Consider the following 22854-nt stretch of genomic DNA (forward strand, 5'->3'; position numbering starts at 1 on the left):
CTTTAGGTCCCCATAAGAGTATCAATAGCCCCAATCAGCAGGAAGTAGGCTAGAAAATTACACCCACATTCCCAAAAATGGAGTATGGATATTTGTTTTTGTTTAGAGTGTTGGTTACAAGTTGTTATGGATAATGCTCCAGAAAAAAAAAAAAACTAAACAATGGAGATTAGATTGAGATTTCTTATTTCAAATAGGGGAAAAAAAAGGTAAGTACTGTATGACAATGGTCTTGTACCCTGTAAAGATTTGTCACTTGTATTGGCTAGGAACAAGACAGGGGGTATAGGTGGGTCAACCAGAATAGGAGAATTCTGGGAAGAGGAAAGGCTCAGTCTGCATTCATCATCCAGACGCAGAGGAGCAAGATGAGAATGCCTCACAGATAAAGGTTCCAAGCCATGTGACTTACACAGACTAAAATTATGGGTTAATGTAAGATGGGAGAGTTAGTTAATATGAAGCCCTAGCTAGTAGACCAACCAGTTAATAATTAATGTAGTCCTCTGTGTGTTTCGTTGGCACTGAACAGCTGAGAGACCAGAGGGACAGAAACCTCTGCTAACAGAATGGGCCCCTTTATAATTCTCTCACTTCAGCAAGTTTATCTTGGATGAACAGCTCAGCCTCAGTTGAACATCTTTTTCTTTATAGCCATGCACGTGTTGCCAGAGCCTGCTTGTGAAGTTACCACATACATGCTACTCTCAGGGATTATAATATGTTTTCTAGTTTATTGATTTAGATGCATTCTCAATACTTATGACACAGTCTTATTTATCAGTGAATCAGGTCAATTCATATTACATAAAGGATGACCACCTTAAGGTTTTCTCCCATGGACACTGTACTCATAAAATTTCAGATTTCATTAGATGTCTTCTTGTCCATTACAGAGAAATGCAAGAAGGCATGCCTGTTCACACCACATGGGAAATGATGCCACTATTGGAATTGCTCTCAAGGATCTTCTATCCTCAGATAGCACAGCTTCAGTTGCATATATCATAAGCCCAGCCAAAACAAAAACTGCCTCTCTTAGAATCCCCTTTAATTCTGTCCTGCTTGTATTTGGTGCCAAGTATTGCATTAAATTTTCTTTTGGAGATAAGAAAAATTCTCTAGTTACCTCAGGTCAGGTACCAACTACAGACCAAAGAAATTATTCTACCAAAGTCCAGCTTGGTGAACCACTGTGTTTAATTGGCCTTAAATGACAAGAATGTGGGCAACCTAAGTGTAATTACACTGCTAAGAAAAGCCATCCCGTGTCCCAACAATCATTTGCTGCTTGAATGTTTTGGGGGAGTGGAAGGGCCTAATGAGCTCCTCCACTCTCCATGGGCCAAATTTGGCGGATCTACTGTGGATAATCACAGATGCTAAGAGTTCGAGGGAGCAATGGCCATTTCACTCCCAGAGAACAGTATTCCAAAGTAGCTGCTTTGCATGGCTTGAGGCAAACATGAAACAGGTGACTGAAAGGGGCATACACGTGATTATAAAGGTTTACCAGTGCACTATACTCCTTCTGAGATGTCCCTACATCACTATAGAAAATTATAGAGATGCCATTCTAGGAATTGCCACAGTTTAATACCAATAGCATGGCTTCATTTCCCATGAATCACGGCATTTTAAACATTTGAATATGGACCGTATATCAAACTTATAGTTTGTCGTTATGCTAAGGTGTTAACACATGTCTAATAAGTGGAAGCAAATGTAATTATGTTGAAGGGTATTAGGAAGCAGAGGAAACAGCAACCTAAAACACTCAGCTTAGAAGTTGGCAATCAATATGAAGAAGTTATTATTTCAAGATGTACCAGTGACTCCCAAAACTCCATCTTGGCAGTTTGAAAAGACGGGGAAAGAAATGAAAGAAAAACATTTGTATTAACAGGGTACTGAACTACAGGGCAACTAGGAAAGTTTTAATCAAAATTTTGGTGATTCTGCCTGGGGAGATCCAATCATTGGAACTGAAAAGCCTTAGTTACTCTACATTTTTCAGGAGCCCCTCAGTCTGTTTTGAACCATCGTCCCACATGACAATGTGATGTTCATCAGCCAGTTGTAGCTATAGGCTAAATCAAACCTTCCAATAACGGGAGAGGTTGCCTAAACTATAACTCCCTGCATAATAAGACAGAACATCCTCAGGAACTGTGAAATGCTCGCCTCATCCTGCCTTTTCAAAACTACATCGAGAACCAAAGACCTCAAGATATCAAAGCAAAATGAACTGGGAAAACTGCCTTTGACAGAGAAGACAAGGCCACTACCCCAACCTGCACAAATGAGCTTCCTTTTCTGAGAAGTATTTTAGGACCAAAAGTTTGCTTCCTGTGTCTTTAGTCATTTAAAATGATATAAAATTCTGAGGTTTCAGACAATTTTCTTCCTCCATCTCCTTCCTCTTATTCCTTTCTGTTATATATAGGAAAAAAATCTATAGTCAGAAAGAGAGCTCTGGGGGAGCAAAGCAAAATAAAGAGAAATCTACAATTATTTTTTTTTCAGCATCCAAATTACATTCTGTTTTACTTTCTCTGGAGCTTATGTGAATCCATACTTTCCCAGGAGGTTCATGCAATTTCGCTTATTCATTTTTTAAAATGAGCGTGAGGGCTGGGAAGATGGCTCAGCAGTGTAGAGCACTTGCCGCTCTTCCAGAAGACCCAGGTTCAGTTCCCAGGAGCCAAGTAAGGTGGTTCACAAGCACCTGCAACTCCAGCTCCAGGAGATCAGATGTCCTCTTCTGCCTCCATAGGCACTGAGCGCACACACACACACACACACACACACACACACACACACACACAAAGCAACACTTCAAAATAAGTTTAAGAAGATTCCTAAAAGTTACATCTTAATGTATCATAGATGTGTTCTTCAGTTCCATGCGGAAATCAGGTATGCACACTCAGGCAAGTGTGGCAACTGTGAAAAGGCATGCCTCGGATCACCTGTGGTGTGTGGCACGGTTGACAGGCAGCTTTCACTGCTGCATCCATCTGTGTAACCACCACTTTATTCCCAGGGGCCACGATTTCTCAGCCTCTTTCTGGACATGAAATCACCTCTGTGCTCCAGAAATCCTAGATTCTTTAATGAGCATCTTTGGTTCAGCATCCCTGGATGGTATGTCCAGTCTGAGAAGCTTCCCACTCAAATATCATCTCTTTGTTCTCTCCCAACCCAGGCATCAGACCTACAGTCCCACCTTGGACAGGCAGTAGGAAAGATGAGGGTAACAGTCTGAAAACCTGCTTCCTTAACCATAAAAGGCCAGTGACAAAGTTTCTATAGACTATTTCCAACTGAAAGGAAGTCCTACAACCATAAGATACTAAAGTACTATAGTTGACCAGATTAATCATTTCCCTCTTTCAATCTGTATCTTCTTTGTATATTTTTGAAACTATAGACAAATGCATAAGTCTTCTGCCTATGATTAAATGTTAAATAAGTCTATTTTAATATTTAATATAAATGAGTTACAATGTGTAAATTTTGTGCATGTTATCAAAATTTTATAAAATATTTGGGATATCATAGAACCATCACATTTTTTTTTATGAAGAGGAGGCACAGAAAGGTGAAATAACTTCCTCAAGACCACATAGCCGGGATGTTACCGAGTGAGAGTAGAAATCCAGGCTCTCTGCTTTTCAGACCTGGAGTCTTATCAGGCCAGGCTGTCTTTTCCTGCACTTTAGGAACTGAAGAGATCTAGATGTTCCTCTGCTGATGCTCAGGCTGTCTTTTCCTGCACTTTAGGAACTGAAGAGATCTAGATGTTCCTCTGCTGATGCTCAGGCTGTCTTTTCCTGCACTTTATGAACTGAAGAGATCTAGATGTTCCTCTGCTGATGCCCAGGCTGTCTTTTCCTGCACTTTATGAACTGAAGAGATCTAGATGTTCCTCTGCTGATGCCCAGGCTGTCTTTTCCTGCACTTTATGAACTGAAGAGATCTAGATGTTCCTCTGCTGATGCCCAGGCTGTCTTTTCCTGCACTTTATGAACTGAAGAGATCTAGATGTTCCTCTGCTGATGCCCAGGCTGTCTTTTCCTGCACTTTATGAACTGAAGAGATCTAGATGTTCCTCTGCTGATGCCCAGGCTGTCTTTTCCTGCACTTTAGGAACTGAAGAGATCTAGATGTTCCTCTGCTGATGCTCAGGCTGTCTTTTCCTGCACTTTAGGAACTGAAGAGATCTAGATGTTCCTCTGCTGATGCTCAGGCTGTCTTTTCCTGCACTTTATGGACTGAAGAGATCTAGATGTTCCTCTGCTGATGCTCAGGTTGTCTTTTCCTGCACTTTAGGAACTGAAGAGATCTAGATGTTCCTCTGCTGATGCCCAGGCTGTCTTTTCCTGCACTTTAGGAACTGGAGAGATCTAGATGTTCCTCTGCTGATGCTCAGAAGTGAACGGTGCTTCATGTTGTGTTTAAAACCCAACAAGCCGCCTTCGCATACTTCTCTTTGTAGTGATATTTCATTTGTATTTTATTAAACACAGCTTGCCTGAAGTTCAGAGAGTGAAACAGCCACACTGGTCAGCCTTACAAACCAGGCAGTGGTGACACACACCAGTTTGCCATAGAAACCAGGCCTTAGTGGCACATGTCTTTAATCCCAGCACTAGAGAACCATATAAGATGGGAGGAGACAGCTCTCAGACAAAGTCTCATTTTGAGATTCCTAGAGACAGGCTCACCATTTCAGACTGAGGTAGAGGTAAGAGTCAGTGACTGGCTGTTTTGCTCTTCTGACCTTCAGCTTGAGTCTCAATTTCTGTTTCTGGGATTTTATTAATCTTGTAACATCTCCTGCTGTGTGTCTTACTACTGTGCTTTGGGAACTTTCATTGTAGAGAAAAGAAATTGAATTGTTTCATTTTCCACACTTAACTCCCTCATCTGCATTGCTGTGATATGGTATACTTTGTTCTCTAGCTTCCCTCAAAAAATATGATAATTACTTTCCAAATATGTATGTATTCTGTCATTCAATAAGTATTGTAGGAAAAAAGACATTCTTAAAATAAAGCTAGGCAATGTTTTTATACTCAATGCAGTTGATTATCTAGTGTCAAAGGCCATATAAATGCTTTTGAAAAGTATTTTAAAAGCCATAAGAACTTATGCTTGAGATATGATGCAATACTAAAAGCAACACAAGATAAAGTCTTCAGGTCTAAATCTTAAAAGTTATCAGTAGGAAGGTTTTGTTGTACATATTGTATGTTTGAAATTTATCTGTGTAGAAAGGTTGTTTAGTAATTCAATTACTGGCACAAATGAATAGCTGTAAAATTTTTTGTTGGACAACAATTTTGCTTATTTTTCATAGGGTGTTTAATATTTGGATAACCACCAACCATTAATGGTACTCACTAGAAAAGACATGATTGCCCATCAAGTTCTAAAGATTGCACACTGCACTGTGGAAACAAAACACAGCAACATCCCTGTTACAGGAGTGAGACACAGAACTCAGTGAGCCTTATGCTCCTAGAGAGCTTCTTGGAGAAGCAGCAACACAAGAGAAAAAGGCTACAAAAACTGTGGTCTAAGTCACTCTGACACAGACTTAACAGGACACTTTAAATCCATGTGGTGAGAGCTGAGGAAGTGGCTCCGTGGATTAAGCACTTGCCATGCAAGAACGGGGGCATGGATAGGAGCCCTGGAGCCCACATAAAGCTAGATGCAGTAGTACGGGTCTATCATTCCAGCATTCCTGTGACAAGATGGGAAGCAGAAATATGAGAAACCCTAGACATTCACAAGCCAGCTGGCCTAGTGTATGGAACAGGGAACAAGAAACGCAGATCAAACCAGGTGGAAGTTGATTACCAATACCTGGAGCTGTCCTCTGACTTCTACGTGTTTGACATGGTATGTGTGCTTGCAAGCCTCACACACACACACACACACACACACACACAAACGCACACACTCTATTTCATTTGATTTTCACCTTAATAACATTTTCACATAGTAAGTCTATGTATTTCCCCTCTGCTTAACCAGTCCATGTCTTGAAATAGTTCATCAACATCTATGGGACCAAGCACTATCGGTCTTTCTTCTCTTCATTTATTATTGTGTGTAAGTGTGTGCGTATACAATATATCACAATATATTTCACAGGTAGTCAAGAGGCTGTACCATTTTTCAAATTATGTATTCGTTCTACAATTACAAATCGATTTTAAAGACGGTCAAACTGTCTCTGTGTTTTCGATGCTTGCACCAGAACAGCACAGGGCTGAGATGGGAACACTGATAAAAGTGAGCTGCATGCCCTGTCGGGTTAGTACTTTTCAGTGTTGGTCCCAGTTGGCTTCCCATGACATTGCATAACAGGATTCTCCAGGGAGATTTACAGCTTTGGAATACAAAGGTGGGCTGCTTAAGCTCAGCTCCTGCCTGCTGGTTTCCATCAGTGGCTATCAAGCATATTTATTATCAATACAGAAAGTGTGCCAAACAGCTGTACTTGGTCTCCTGGAGACATTTTGAACAATTTTTATAGACCTATTAGTACAAATAATAACTATTAACATGAACTGATAAAATGGAAACAGATCTCTCTCTCTCTCTCTCTCTCCCTCTTTTTTTTTTTTTTTTTTTTGCTTTCTCCACCAAGAACACCATCTCCCATAGAAATGGATTACTGCCCCATTTTAAGTTCAATTTCTTAAAGGAAGAGCTCAACCTCAGCTCTAGTCTTGGCTTCTCCACCAGCAAAGAGGAGTGCTAATGAGTGAGTGCTAATCCAGAGGTGTTCCTTTGGCTGGCGAGATCATATCTCCTCAAAGTGTTCTCCTCCTAAACCGAGTGGGATAACTTTACCCATGATTACATAAATCTATTCCTTTTAAATATGACAGTGAAGCCAGATGAGGATTGCCACCTAATTGTCAGTGCCAATCATAATTTTTAAATATGAACTTTATAGAAGTCATAGAAAATGCATATATGAATAATGTACCTACAGTACATGTATTAGTCATTTGTCGGGTGCTATAACAAAATTCCTGACAAAGACAGCTTATAGAAGGGGAGGATGACTTTGGTTCACTCTTGGTGAGCCCAGTCCCCCAGGAATTTAAGATGGTGGGAGCTTGAGGCCATTAGTCACTGTGTGTCCATGGTCAGGAAGCAGAGAGAGATGCTTTCACATTCAGCCTGCTTTTGCCTTTTTATTCAGTCTTGGATCCTAGTCTAGAAATTGTGATGCTCATGTTCAGGGTATATCTTCCCTCTACAACTAACCTCATCTAGACAACCCATCACTGGCAGGTCCAGAGACTTGTCTCCTGGATGATTCTACATCCTGTTGAGATGAATTTTCATGGTACATACATAAGATAGCATAAGTGTTATCTCACTCGCTCAACCATCATGTAAATCAAATACTATGGCATTTATTTTCCAAGGGACACAGCCAAAGTCACTCCCCCTACCCTGCGTACAACAGCTAGGTAGCGATGAAGCCAGACTCCAAATCAGGCTCTCACATTATAGATGCTTTCACTGCGTCATATTCTAATATTCTGTCCAAGATCAAAACTTTAAACAAAAGACCTAATGGATCCATATGAAGATATTTTCCCTTTTTAAAAACAATTTGAGGGGATCATGGTATTCTTAATGTGCATTGTTCAAACAAAAGTGTTCTTAAACTTCCAAAAGATCAGTTGAAATAGAACTTAAGGTACTAGAGGTTTTTAAATATAATTACAAATGCTGTGTGAAATGATAGCTCCATTGTTTTAAACACAAGGTGAATTTGTTCCTTGAACCAAAAAGAAATGGCAACAATCTTGATTTATTGGGCAAAGATGACTCACACTGTTAGGGATAGCTAAATATGACACAGGCCAGGGCCACGGTTACCAAAAGTAATAACATAGGTGAAGATGAACTTTCTCCAGTTTAACAATACAGTGTCAAGCAAGCTTACATTTATTTTCAGTTCTGCCAGCAAGGTCCAGGGTTTCTGTTTCTATTTCCCAGCACTAGGATTGCAGGTGTTTGCCACTGTGCTCTACTTTAATGCGGGGCCAGGGGAGCACACTCGGGTCCCTATGTGCACACAGCAAGCACGATACCCTCTGAGCTATCAGCCCATCTCCAGCTCCATCTCTGGGAAGATAACAAAGCATCAGTCCTGTGTCACTAAGTAGATTAATAGAGTCTTGACTTTGTAAATAGAAAAATAAAACTCAAAGACTCTAAAATCTCATAAAAATATTCCCCTCAGCAATGAATGAAATGAGAAAGGGGTGGGAGTAGATAAAATTTCTGCTGAGCTAAATCCACTGCTACTTCTCTGTGTGGCAAACTCTTGAGGTTCTTCACGGGCATTAGACTAGCCACTGTAAGGTAGGATTTCATTTATAGTCACATCACAGAATAAGATTACTTTCGTTGACTGTGAGATTAGGGCCTTTCCCACTAATGTGTATTTTATAGCTACTGTTGGGTGTAAGCAATCATAGCTTAAAACTGGAAGCAAACACACAGAAACCATCCAGTTGATTCAGACAAGAGGCTCTTAGGCAAGTCACTCTTCATTTGCCCAAGTCAAGATAAGCAGTGTTAACATTCTCATTATTCATCAATAAAACAAGAAGGATGAAAAGAATGGGAGGATACTGCATGTGATAAATGCCAAATAAAATGTTTGGGAAAAGTGATCGTAGGAGTCGGGTGAGGATTCAAAGCGGCAAATCCCTGGGTCAGTCAGTTAAAAGGCTGCGTCCATTCGTCAGGGAATTCTATAGTGTTTGGTGAGTGTGTTAATTATAGACCTAAGGGAATCCTGACATAGCTAATATAAACACCCAACCCTTATCGTATATCACCACCAACTATTATAAACTAACCCCAGAGAAACCATGTTTTCTTCCCAGCATTAAAAAATGTGTGAAATTTGGGGTCATAGTACCAGCCTTCTCAGGGGGAATTTTCAAGGTAATAGTACTCGTGTCAAGTAAGACTTTCGATAAATACTGAGGTGAAGAGGTTGATCAAGAAAATACGTTTTATTCCTATTTTTCATAGTTCAGAAGGTGAGTGCTCACTTCAATAGACCAAGAAGGCAAAGTCTCCTATGAATATAGTGCTGTTCTTTTGGAATTTAGCTGTTAAACACAGCGTTATTGAAGCTCAAGGAACACGTGACTGCCTTTGGACATGTATGCCACTACAACATGCAACACATTGAACTCCATGTATGCTAAAGGGACAAAGTGACCTTTTAAACACTTCATGTTTACCAACAGAAATACATACTACATGTAGGCACTTACCAACATTTTTTCTTACCCACTGCGAGCTAATCCAAACTCAGTAGAGTTAAGAAGAGAAATGAAGAAAAACAAATGACCTTGGGGCTCTGCTTTGGCATACTTGATAAACTGCACAGAATGAAGTCACTGACATTGGGAAACCTGCTTAGAATCATAACATGCCACTGACTTCTGCATGTATTAGCAATCAACAAACAACCCGAGTACGTAATGCAATGTGGAATGCATTCAGCTCCTAAGGAGGCAAAACGGAACTGAATACATAAATTAGACCATAAATTAAATATCTGAAAATTATTAAGGTTATATTTAACAAAGGTTAAATTTAGACTTGGAAATGGCCTCAATAATAAGTCTGAATCTATACTTCCATTTAACAACGACATTGAAGTATTTCAAGCTCAGAGTGAAAGCTTTTGTTTTTAAAAATAAAAACTCCACAGAGTTATGCTGCTTTGTTGAAAAGCTGAAGAAACCGTGGAATCTTTTCCTTGCATCAAACCCTACTAGGACCCCAAGAGTTATGCAGTTTTGATGGGTCAGCAGTTAGGAGCTCTGACTGCTCTTCCAGAGGAGCCGTGTTCAATTTCCAGTGACAACATGGAGTTCATAATTATCTGTAACTCCAGTTCCAGGGGATCTGACTAGTGTCCGCACACGCCTATACACACAGGCAAGACACCAATGCACATAAAATAAATAAATAAATATTTTTTTAAATAAAAAGAAACGTATTTTAAAGTAAGGTATTTGTAGTGAATTTTATTGAGAAATCTGTCTCTTTTGTATTTTTAAAATTTAAATTAAAATTTCAAATGGTGCATAAAAGTTTAAAAGTTATATATACTAAGGTTCCATGTGATGTTGTGATATATGTGTGTGTGTAGTAATTATTAAATAAAACTAAATATAACTAGGTCATCAAATGTTTGTCCTTTCTTTGTGCTGAAAACATTCAAAATCTTTTGATTTGAAATGGGCAGTACATAGTGTTATGGAAAGCCACCCTACGGGCACAGCCCTTTATCTGACTAAGACTTGAACTATTGATCAGTCTTTCCCGTCTTCCCTTTTCCTCTTTCATCTCCACACTGATGATACCAGCATTTTCTTCTCAACTTCTATGAGATCTATATCCCACAGATGAATAGACGTGCATTAATCTCACGCTTCTGGACCTGGCTCATTTCATGTCAGGGACCATCTTCAGGTTTAACCTTGATGTCAGAAATATCAGGGGTGTCTTTGACTTACTGACTTCACTTCTTCATATATGCATAGACACAAGAGAGAGGAGTGAGAAACAGACAAGCTGACACACACGGGGTGGGGAAGAGACAGGTAGATAGACAGACAGACAAACCAACACACACACACACAGAGAGAGAGAGAGAGAGAGAGAGAGAGAGAGAGAGAGAGAGAGAAACGCAAGCACATACACACAGGAGGGGCTCTGCTGTGTCTTATAGCCATTCTATTTGCAGTCCTTTTGAGGAAGCTCCATGTAGTCTCATTTACAGTCTTACTAATTGTCACAACTTTCCCCTGCTTCCTAAATCCTCAACAGCACTCGTCTAATTCAAGCAAGCAAGGATGTAGAGGAGAGGCACATCTGTGTGTGGCTTATATGTATATTATGTACAAGTGTGAGGACAAATAAAGGAAGCTATGTGCTGTCCTGGCCTATACTCTCCTTATTCCTATGAGACAAGAGCTAAACTGAGCTCGAGATACTCCCTTGTGTCCTCCACAGTGGTGGGATGTTCGGTGCCCATATCTGTTCCTGGATTTTATGTGTATGCAGGAGATCCAAGCCTAAGTCCTCAAGCTAATGTAGAAAGTACCCATTCCCCCTGGGCTAGCTCTCCAGAAACAAAAGGATACTTTTTTTTTAATCAAGTTAAGGGGAAATTACCTGAGGAATATTTAGCTTAGATTAACTGAAATATATAGTGTGGATTTTCAGAAATGCCTGTGCATAGTTTAGTTATTATTAGTTATAAGAATGTCTCATAAGTCCTCCTATTAAAATTTATAGAGCCAGATGCAGTATCATGATATAAATGTGTCTTTCAAGACTAAACATGAAAAGTATGTGCATATTAGAAAAGGCAGAAAAAGAAGAAATGGGGGAGGAAGATGAGAAAAAGAGAGCAAGGTGAAAAGGGGAAGAAGGAAAGAAAGAGATGGAGGGAGGGAGGAAGGAAGATAAGAAGGAAGGAAAAAAGAAGGAAGGAAGGAAGGAAGGAAGGAAGGAAGGAAGGAAGCCTCCTATTAGAATCTGAGTTTTCCAATCACCATGTGAAGTTCCAGGTGAAAGACTTGCCTCTCACCGATGCCAAACAAAAACCTTCATTCTCTCAGTCAGGACAAATACACTCAAAACTACAAGTCCTAAACGGTAAGTTCTTCCAACAGTTTCTTTCTGAGAGCGACGTGAGATGTTACAGGAACCCTGTTTGGAGAACGCCAGCTGAGAAGTGCTGCTTCAGCTGGAATTTTTCTGAGTGAAATCACCCGAGCTCTGCATGCCAATATATGGGCTCACGTCTGAACATATCTGAATCATTGCGGCCTGATGAAAACCTAAGGGCTTCAGACGGAGTATGGATCTGGACTCTGCAAGCCGCTGTGCTGACATTGAAGGGTAAGGGCACGCGTCATGTAGCCTTCAACTGCGCAGTCTGCAGAGTTCCAGGGTTTGGCTACGCATCTACTAAATCAGGAATTCTGATTTCAAACTAAGCATTCTTAAGCGACAGATTTATTCACGAAGGTCTGATTAAGAAGTAGTAAGATGGGCCTTTTTCATTATAGTCCACTCTCTCTAGTTAACTACATCTTGTAATCCTTTGCCAGTGTCTGCGAGTGAGTCATCCCAACTGTCCCCACCATGGACTTTTCTAAAGCCCTCATATCTAACCAGGATCCCATATTCAGTGTTCTCTCCTGGTCTGGCCACTCCTGCTTGCATGTGCCCCATCCTATAGGCTCTGACCAGTATGAACTCCACCAGCCCCAACCTCCAGACTTTTGTGCTAGACTCAAACTCTTAGTCTGTCACCTAACCAGCTGAGTACAATTAATCTTTCTCCCCAAACTCTATACTTAGACCAGAGTGTGCACCCTGCAGGTCAGACCAGCACCCTGTGCCTAAGCAACTTCATTCCACCTAAGCCACACCCAACCTTTAGGTCCAGGCAGATCCACACACCCTGCCACTTTATACATATCAGACCTAGAACTAACCAAAAGTCCACTGCCCAGCTCTCATCGCCAAAATGCAAACAATGTGGAAGTCCAAGGCAATGTGCTGCCCACGAAATATAGAAATGTTTGCGCGTGAGCGTCTCTTAGATGAACCCCATGACACAGAATTTAAAAGAGCAATCATATGAACTCACCAAAGAACTCAAAGAGTGTAAAGAAGATACAAAGAAACAGCTCAGTTAACTTAAAGAAAGGAAATGCCTAAGGGATGTCCAAAAAATGATTAGGATCCAAACAAGATGGTCAGATGAAGGAAGAGCATCCTTCTGTTATTGAGAAAGCAAATCACAACAACCAAAATAAACATGCCAATAACAATGATTCATTATGAGGGAGATAAGAACTTTTGGTAAGTAATGAATAAATTCAGTGCTTTGACATTACTAAAGGAAGAATAAATACATGTAAGCTTTATAAATGTTAAGTATTCAATGGATCACGGAACTATACACCAAGTTCTAGAATAAATCTTAGAAATACATTGAGAAAGGCTTTTTCTTCTGCTGACTTAATAAAAAATATTAATATGAGCAAAGTAACTCAAATCTTCATTCATACCCAGGCTTCCGAATTAGAAATCATCCAAGTTAGATTCAATTCTCTGTTCAGTAAGTCCCAGGAGAGATGATGTTAAGGTGTAATGAGCCCACCTCTATCATGGAATCTTGGAAAAATTAAACACACATACTTTAGCACGTCATAATGTATAAGCTTCGTAATATAAAAATGCTATTTGCCTTAGCAAGCAAATGACTTTCTTTTTAAAACAGCGGTTGCACAGGACATGAAACTACACATATATTCAAATGTGACTAAATAATAGGTTTAAACCACACAAATTGATGTACGCATATAGCAGAACTGCTCAAAAATAAAAAGAAAAGTCAAATGTGGCCCTGGATTACTATTGGGATTATTCAGGCCATCCCATAATCACATGAAACTAACTCTGACCACTCAAAGCTAATTAATTTTTCCTGATACAAAACGGGTCTGAAGTTTGGCTACCAAGAACAGATTTATTTCAAGTTACTCTGTTACTTTTCCCTATAAAAGTATTAGAGGGCTGTTTGAGAAAATTATAAAATAGTAAAAGATAAGTTGCAACTCTATGTAGACATGTGCCAGTGATTTCCACTGACACAGCAAAAAAGCCCAAGTTCCTTGTGAAACATAAGTAAAACTTGTGTCATGATCTCACCGTACAAAGCACCAGCACCACAGACTCTCATCTCAGTTAGCCAGCACCCCTCTCTGGCATCTGTACTGCCATTTCCCATGTCTCACCCACTATGTGTCTTATTATAGCCCACTGCTACCCCTTTATCCCAGTCTCTTCATCTGCTTTCTATCACCAACATAGTTTCGTTTCTGTGTTCTGTGCCACGTGTTATGAAATTTTCACTTTATATGGATTTCCTAAAGGGGAGACGATTTGATCCCTTCCAGTAATATAATAATAGTGTAGTTTAATATTATACCTGTTGATACATCAGGTAGCGATTGTTTTTTATCTTATATATCCATGTGGACTCATAACTTGAAAGAAAATGTTTTGAGTTATAGTGTGGGAGAGACATAGTTTATCGTAAAATCCAATTCATATTGGCCAGACCTTACTGCTCACATAGGAGAGCCCTGCTGGAAAGGTCACCCACATGGTACCTGTGCCCTACAAGGTCCTCACAGGATTTCCAGCAGCACCTGCATGAAAGAATTCCAAGGGGAATCCCTCATACGCGCTGCTGTCCTCTGGCGTGTGCAGCAACACAGATGCCGTGGTTCCTTCATTTTGGGACGGCCTCGTATATATGGCAAAGACAGTAGCAAATTGGAAGAATGAAGACAGAAGGATAAAGACGGCATCTGTATCACTCTCACAGCCCATTGGCTAGTGCATTGAGCATTTTTGTGCTCACATCCATCCAGAAGGGAAGTCGTTTTCTGTGTTCCTTTAAGCCAGCGGTTCTCAATCTTCCTGAAGCTGCAACGTTTTAATACGGTTCCTCATGTTGTAGTGACCTCAACCACAAAATTATTTTTGTTGCTACTTCATGACTGTAATTTTTCTGATATTAATTGTAATGTGAACATCTGATATGCAGGATATCCAATATGTGCCTCTCAAGGGGGTCAAGACCTACAGGTTGAGGACCACTTAGAGTTTAGGCTGTGCATCGATGCCAGGTGCATCGATGACAGAAGTAAGAGAAAGAAAAGAAGCAAAAATAAAGTTATAAAAACAACAAAGTAAGCCAGGCAGTGGTGGCACGTGCCTTTAAACCCAACACTTGGGAGGAAGAGGCAGGTGGATCTCTGTGAGTTCAAGGCCAGCCTAGTCTACAGAGTGAGCTTCAGGACAAGTTCCAAAGCTTCACAGAGAAATCCAGTCTCAGGGGAAAAAAAAAAGAATAGGGAGGCACACTCATCTTGTTATGTTTAGACTATGCAGTGCTCCTAAGGATTATTGAAAAATAAACTTCTATATGAGATGAGATAGAATATACAGTTCAAAGGGAAAAAGACGGTCTTAATTTTTTTTTTTTTGCATAGCGACAAAGGTTATTCTATTTTTTAAAGATTTAAAAAAAAATACACGAAGCACCCATGGAGCATGATCTAAGTGCTCTGACTGCAAATAATTCTCACTGGAGCAATGAAGCAGTGTCTCTGTCTGTCTGTCTTCTCGGCCATAGGCTCAAATATTTGCATCTTCCTCACTGTCTAAGAAGACAGCCCTGTACTGAGGCAGCAGAACAAAGATGACATAAAATAACAAGTGGACAGAAACATTCGAACTCAAATATTGAATATAAAATAGTCTGCAGGTTCAAATGCAACAGGAGAAAAAGAGAAGAGAATATGAATAATGAAGTCTTCTTTTCCTTTTATCTCTGATTCTGTTTTCAGGGCTCTGAGCTGGAGCTGGAGAGAAATCTCTGCAAGGCTTCCACCAGCGGTGCCCCATGCACACCTGTGAAACACCCTCTCTGGATGGTGGCACTTGTGGGGTACGTTCATTGTGAACAATTGGAATAATCCAGGGAAAGACGAAATTCTTATCTAAACTCAATGAATTTAACCCCACCTCATCGGGTAATTTGGAGTAGATTGAGCTAGTTCCAAACCACAGCATTTCAGCTTTCACATGATCTTGTCTGGCAATGATTTAAATTTGATAACAAGCCAAAATTCCAACTTTTTTTTTAACCTCTGTCCTAAAATTGATGTAGAGGACTATGAATTTATCATACACTGAAATCATTTTTATATTGCTGTCTTATTATTTTATAGATGGATCATATTTTCAAGAAAAAGAAAAACTGATTTCATGTCCATATTTTCCATTTATAGAACCCATAACAAATACTTAACTTTCTGATGGCTAGATTTTGACTCTTTTTTTTTTTTTTTTTTTTTGGTTAGTAGAAAGAAATGTGACTCTATCTGTGGCTCAGAAGGGCCCCTTGCATGGCATAGCCCAGTTTTGAAAAGAGACAGATGGAAAGAGTTTATTCTTAGTGTGAAAAGCTATAATTTATTCCTTGGTAAACAAATAAATTAAAGACCATTCGCATTTGGGTTTGACCAGAAACAAATGTGGAAGGCCTTTCCTGGGATATGACGATAGCTTTAGGATCCTTTTAAGTAAACGAAGCTTGAGCCTACCATTGACAATGGCATTTGGTGAATAATAAACAGGGGAAGGTCTTGATCCCCACTCTTAGGCTGTGACCATCTCAGTGTACAAGATCCATGTACCGTACTCCAGTAGAATAGTTAGTATTACCTTTGCATTTAAAGAAGAGAATAAGCAGAAACATTTCACCCTGAAGGTCATCATATTGCATGAAAAAAAAAATATGTAGGAACTGATGAGTACATGCCTACTGAACTTTTTTATGAGCAACCCTGTTTCTCCAATTCCTTTGTTTCTGGTTCACATAAGTTGGTTTAAATAGCCCCAACATCTTGGTCATTTCAGAATAAATACCCATCTATGTTTTCAGTGTGAAGCCCAGAGTGGCACAGTAGTGCATGACTGTAACGCCAGAGAATTAGGAGGTGGAACAAAAGGATAACTTGAAACCAGCTAGGCGACATGGTGCCATCCCATGACAAATGCATAAAGGATAAATAAATAGGTAGATAAATGAATAAATGAGTAAATAAACAAACATTATCAGATCTCAAAATCAGCATCAATATTTAGGTATAATTTGACTGTTGAAGAATACTAAGGTGGCTTTGGGGGAGCCTAGGCAGTTTGGATGCTCACCTTACTAGACCTGGATAGAGGTGGGCGGTCCTTGGGCTTCCCACAGGTCAGGGAACCCTGATTGCTCTTCGAGCTGATGAGGGAGGGGGACTTGATTGGGGGAAGGGGCGGGAAATGGGAGGCGGTGGTGGGGAGGAGGCAGAAATCCTTAAATGAATGAATAAATAAATAAATAAATAAATAAATTTTTTAAAAAAGAATACTAAGGCTATTAACCCTTTCCTGTATTTTTCCTTTTAGAATCTGCATTAGTTGCCATGGTATTTGTAAAGAACTAACAATCACTATTATCATTATCATCATTATCTAAAGAGAAATGATGTCATTAGATGACCTTTTATTATATAATCTGCCTAAAATTGGAATGCTATCTGGCTGAGCTCCTTCCTCAGCATCTATATTCTATACAGGATACAGTCAGCACTCAATAAATATTTGCTGGTGAGTTCTTCTGTGGGTTAGTGGAGTTGGATCAAATACATTATTCAAACATCCAGAGAGTTAGCGGGACATCGGTGGAGAAACTGGTTTTGAAGGACAGTGGAAAACTAACAGTAGAAAATTATCCACAATACTTGTGGCTGGACTCTTATGTCTTCTAGAGTGAACCTGTGGCCTTTTTCACAATGAGTTTGGAATATAAACCAGGAAAATCCAATGTTTATAGAAACTCCACCAGAAATCAATACACCTACACTGCTGGAGTACAGCGGAATATGAGAACTGAACCTCTCAGATTGGGCAGTTACAAGTCATTGCCCTTGTTCTGTTACTCAAGAGAAGTTCAGTTGATATTTGTACCATGAATTCTCCTGTCGTGTGACTATGTTACTCCAACAAAGGATGGACACCCTGAGCTCTGCAGATGGTTCAGTGAGTGACAAAATTAGCCATCAATCATAACGAGCTCAGCTCAATCTTAGGAGCCAGGTAGTAGAAGGAGTGAACTGATTCTGCAAGCTTCCCTTTGACCTCCATACAAGTACTATGCCATGTACACACACTTGTGTATGCATACACACATTAATTAATTAAATAATATTTTTAAAAGGAACTTATAGTTTTATTTAAACTATTGGAAACATATTGCATTCTAGTATGGATGTGTGTCTGTCTGTCTTTCTGTGCCTGTATGTATCTCCACTCTCACGTTAAACACCAGTTACTATAATGTTCACCTCTGTTTCTCATAAATAAAAACATTAGCCTTAAATAAAATGCAAAAATAAAAATTATGCCTTCCTCCAAGAAACATGTAAAAATGATAGAAAATCCTTAACCATAATAACAAAAAATTAAATGTCTTCAACTAACACAAAAGGAGATTTAAAAATTATACCAGCAAATGAAATGAAAGAGAGAAATATTTTGTATGTAAATGAATAAATTTCATAATTATCAAGATAGTAGATGGATAAATACATAAAGAGATAAGTATTCCAAGATACAATTAAGTAAATAGGATCAAGTGAATTGGCATACTATATACATATAGAGACTAAACTTTCTGTAAACAAGCCAGAATGTACGCCAACATTTCAGATGTTACATGTACAAGGCTAAAAGACAAACTGTAGAATCCAGAGTCCAAATGCTCTCTAATATGAATGAAGAAAATAGAACATGAACTCATCTTTGCTCTTAAGGTAAAGAAATATTACATCAAGAAGAAAACAAAAGTGGGAAAGAAACAGCTAAATTACTAAGGTTATTTCAGAAAAAAAAAACCTTAGTAGGGAAAGTTCTGCTTCCGTAGGTTTGTCCATGTCTGGCTTCTTTCACTTAGGAATATATAAATCCCACGGGATTATATAAATTCATTCCTGTCCATAGTCCATTGTATTTGGAAGGCCGAAGTGGAATCTTCTTAATCCACAAAGTTGCATTCATGAAATAGGCGATACCAACAAAGAGAAAGAAAAAAGGTAGAACCAGAAAAACAACAACAATCTAGGAAGTACTGAAAAAGGTGAAAATAATAATCCATTATGTTAGCAATTTCAAGGTTCAGAAAGTGAATTAAACCTATTCAAGTAGAATCATCTTTTGGATTGTCTTCAATACTAATACATTATCAAAGGCAGGTATGCAACACAAAACAAACATTAGCACCAAGTGATAATGAATAAGCCCGAACAAATACTGATCAAAATAACCTCCGACTGAGATGAACAAAAGACAAAAATATGAACAACAACATATTTACATATTTTCATATTTTACATAGTAAAAGTGCAATACTTCAAGACTAAATGTAGATGAAATATTTCCTCAAACTCGTTAGCGAGAAACTACAAAATAACAGAGAAAACATGGCAAGCCCCTAAAATTTCTCCCTGAAAGCATATAGGCTATACAAAGGGAGTGTGTGTTTTAGCAGCACAATTTAGAGCTTTCAATCTAATGGTTATACCAGCAAATACCAGACTCACAAGTTGTCATATAGTAACCAATTACAGAAACGTAAACCAATCCCAGATGTCAATATCAAAGGCACAGCGATAACGACAGAGACTTGCACTACCTCTGATTGAAAGGCACCAGGAGTGGGTAACAGCGAAGCGATGCATCTTTCCCAAGTTGCATGTATCATTGTCACTGTAGCACTGGAAATTAATTGGTGAGATAAAAAGACCCAAGATGACCAAAGAGAAATGAGATTTAAAAAACAAAAAAAAAGAAAGGATAATGAAATTGGCTTAACAGAGTTGTGAAAAACATCATGAATGAAGTGGCCATCTCCTAAGAAATAACTACAAACTACGAGGTCAATGATTGAGAACACGGCAATCCTGCCATGGAGTTGTGAGCATCACAAGCTGTGTTTTCAAACTTCTTTGTACTCTGGGAAAGAACAAACTAATTTAAGAGGATTGGAATGAAGCCAACAAACGATGCAATGTGACAGCCAGGATGGGTCAAATTGCCGAGTACTTCCCCACTCAATCACTTCCTCACCTTTGGAAATGGACAACTGTATGACACTGGACTCCTTGGATCTTAGCTATCAGAACTGCTCCAAAGAAAACATATGACTCAGTGGTTAGTTACCAACCCTGAGTTCATCTATCAAGAAAAAGATGTCAACCTAATTTATCTTCTTTTACCATGGATCCTTCTCACATTCCGACTTTTCCAAAGAAAACAGAAAAACCTACTCTCTGTTAGATTAAAAAAAGGTAAGTAAATAATGAAATGTGGAAAGAATGGTCAATAAGTAAGCTGTGGTTTCTCTATGAGCCTAGAGTCTGGTGAAAATTTCAAAGACACTGGCTCGGATCCAACCATCCACAGTCCTCGTGTGCATTTAAACCCATTCTTCTAACTTCAAAACTTCTTCCATGTCTGTCCGTTTCTTGTAGGAAGCTCTTACAAGTACCAGGATGTTAGCTGTGCCTAAAATCACAATGATTTACAATACAAGGTTTTAATTCTGCAGTAACTGAAAGAATACTGTTGTCACCTTTATGCTTCTTTTTCCTTTGTCCCCCATAAAAACATGTACCGGTATTTAGACTAAACACTTTAAAGTTTCTCTTTCCAGTAGCATATTTTCCACCACCTCCAGAAAGCTTCTCCTTTACTCAATAAAATCAATGTCCTAGCCTTCTTGGTATTCCACACCTGTCTTTCAGGAGACCTTAAGAAGGAAAACGTGTTTTCTTCATCTACATCAGTGGTTCTCAGTCTTCCTAATACTGAGATCCTTTATTACAGTCCCTCTTGTTGTGGTGACCCCCAATGAAATAAAATTATTTTGTTGCTATTTTATAACTGAGATTTTTGCTACTATTATGAATTGTAAATATCGGATATGTAGGATATCTGATATGTAACCCCTGCGGAAAGGGGTCACGACCCACAGGATGAGAACCACTGATTTGTATACTCTTCCTAGCATTTGGAGTTGTCGATCCTGTCCTGAACTCTTCTACACCATTGCCCCTTGCTGATAAAGTATGAGAACTAAACAAAGAAACCTATATGCTCCTTAAACCATCCTAGACTCTCAACTGAAAAAAAAAAATGTATCACCAAGATGTGACCACTGAACTGTTTGTTACATAACATGCTTATAAAAGGAAAACAATATAGATTTCACTCGATCAGTTGATGGAGCCAAAGAAATGCCTGGGCGTCCTTTGGGATTATTCTCTTCAACAAAGTCTGTCATGCTCGATAAGTTCCAAATGACAGTGTGGGAACATGTGAAATTGAAATTAGGCTGCTGAAGAAACATGAGAGGAGACAGGAAAATCAGAACATGCTATGCACAGCCCCCAGCTAACTCGCACAGTATTATTTTCTCTGTCAGCCACCTAATACAGTTCCTTCTCAAACCACCTACTCTTTAATTGCATTTTACTAAGTTAGTAACCAGTGAATAAATCTAATAAATTATTTGAAGATTTAATATGTATAATGGAATGCTTTTCATACATCAAATATATCATAATGATACCTCATGACTCAAAATAACTCAAATAATACATATCAGTTTTTCACAGCATATAAATACGGTGCTGATGCTTCTAAATGTACTTCATGCAATCATTTTATAAGGAGGATAGCTTTAGCTAGAAATGATTGTTGCTTTTTATTAGCCTTAGATTGTTACATGAATCTATTCTCAAGTAGATTCCATAATTCTTGTAACCGTGGAAACATTCGCTTGAACCTGACTAAAGCATGTGTTTATGCTATGATGCCATGTTCATATTCAATTCATCTTTTTAAGTCTTTAAAAGTGGACTTCTCCGCAGCTGGAGAATTCCCAAGTATTCAGCTCAACGCAGTCACTCTTGGCAGTAGCTCTGCCCACATGCAGACATATCTGCATGCTTCTCTGAAGGCTACTTGCCTCCCAGGACCCTTGAGAAGGCAGAGAATCATGGCTGCTATTCCTACATAAAAAACTCATGTGAAAGAAATGTTGGAAAGCTTCTATCGTCTGAAAGGCCTCTACATTCCAGAAAACTCAATTTATTATCATTTTAGCTCCCTCAGCCCAGCCTGTGATCTGCTACCACAATGTCAGATACAACAAACACCTGTGTCTGTGTGACATCTCAGGCTGGGGTCAGTTATTCTTTCCAATTAGTGAAAAAAATCCAATAGTACAGTGATTCTTATTTGCATCCTTTCCAGAAGAATAATGTAAAGCTCAGACAGAACAGCATAATCGTGGATTGAGAGCTCTATATCAAAATTTTAATTCTCAGCTCAGTGTTACTTTCATTATATCATTGAGTATTTGTACTAACAAACAGTGGCAAATAGCCTATATATAAAATTATAAATTAAAATACTCTTCTACATAACCAAGATTGAATGATTCAAAGTAAGAGATATTTGAACAGGTCTGGAGAGATGTCTCAGTGGTTAGCAATACTGACTGCTCTTCCAGAGGACCCAGGTTTAGGTTCCCAGCACCCACATGGCAGCTCACAACTGTCTGCAATTCCAGTTCCAGGGAACCTGACACCCATGGCAAAACACCAATGCACATAAAATAAATAAATTTGAGAAAAAAGAGACATGTTTGAGCAATAGATTTGGAGTCCTCACACTCATGCTCATGCAAAATATTATATTTTACAACCTAATTTTCCTATATGCTAGGATTTGCACAGCTTTATTTAGCATCTTGTTGGATTCAACATAACACTAGTGTTGCTTTATGTAACATCTCCTCCAACCTCTCCAATAACTCAATGAAATAGGACATTATCCCTGTTTTATGAGAGAGTAACTTGGTCTGGAAAGATTGAGAGACCAGCTCCTTCCTAGGCCAACAGTTTCATTGTTTTTTGCATAGAATAAAGTTTTCTAGCATTGCTCAGACTAACAACTAGACATATTTATTCTAAGAGATTTGACCCACATTGTGGAAAATCATAAGAAAACAAATGGTTATCAGCAAAAGAAATGATTCTAAAAAATTGCAAACATAAAATTCACTTCATC

This window comes from Microtus oregoni, unplaced genomic scaffold (genome assembly GCF_018167655.1).
Source record: "Microtus oregoni isolate MIOR12 unplaced genomic scaffold, Mior012 000000F_ref0000247, whole genome shotgun sequence".
Lineage (NCBI taxonomy): Eukaryota > Metazoa > Chordata > Mammalia > Rodentia > Cricetidae > Microtus > Microtus oregoni.